The following is a 533-nucleotide window of genomic DNA, read 5'->3' as shown; positions in this document are numbered from 1 at the left end:
TATATATATATATACACACACACGTACACACACATACATACACACATACATAGATGACATATATATATATATGATATATATATATATAAAACATGATCTATATATACAACATGACATATATATATATATACACACACACGTACACACACATACATACACACATACATAGATGACATATATATATATATGATATATATATATATAAAACATGATCTATATATACAACATGACATATATATATATATACACACACACGTACACACACATACATACACACATACATAGATGACATATATATATATATGATATATATATATATAAAACATGATCTATATATACAACATGACATATATATATATATACACACACACGTACACACACATACATACACACATACATAGATGACATATATATATATATGATATATATATATATAAAACATGATCTATATATACAACATGACATATATATATATATACACACACACGTACACACACATACATACACACATACATAGATGACATATATATATA

At 22.9% G+C, this 533-nt stretch overlaps 1 protein-coding gene across 1 annotated transcript in view; it reads right to left on the bottom strand.

Annotated features, from left to right (window-relative positions):
• GPNMB (glycoprotein (transmembrane) nmb) overlaps positions 1-533 on the bottom strand; it is a 27,068-nt gene that overhangs the window by 20,842 nt on the left and 5,693 nt on the right. The window lies entirely within an intron of this gene.

This window comes from Bison bison, unplaced genomic scaffold (genome assembly GCF_000754665.1).
Source record: "Bison bison bison isolate TAMUID 2011002044 unplaced genomic scaffold, Bison_UMD1.0 scf7180017864109, whole genome shotgun sequence".
In the NCBI taxonomy this organism is placed as follows: domain Eukaryota; kingdom Metazoa; phylum Chordata; class Mammalia; order Artiodactyla; family Bovidae; genus Bison; species Bison bison.
The sequence above is the reverse complement of the archived record's forward strand: the minus strand, read 5'-3'. Positions and strand labels throughout refer to the sequence as shown.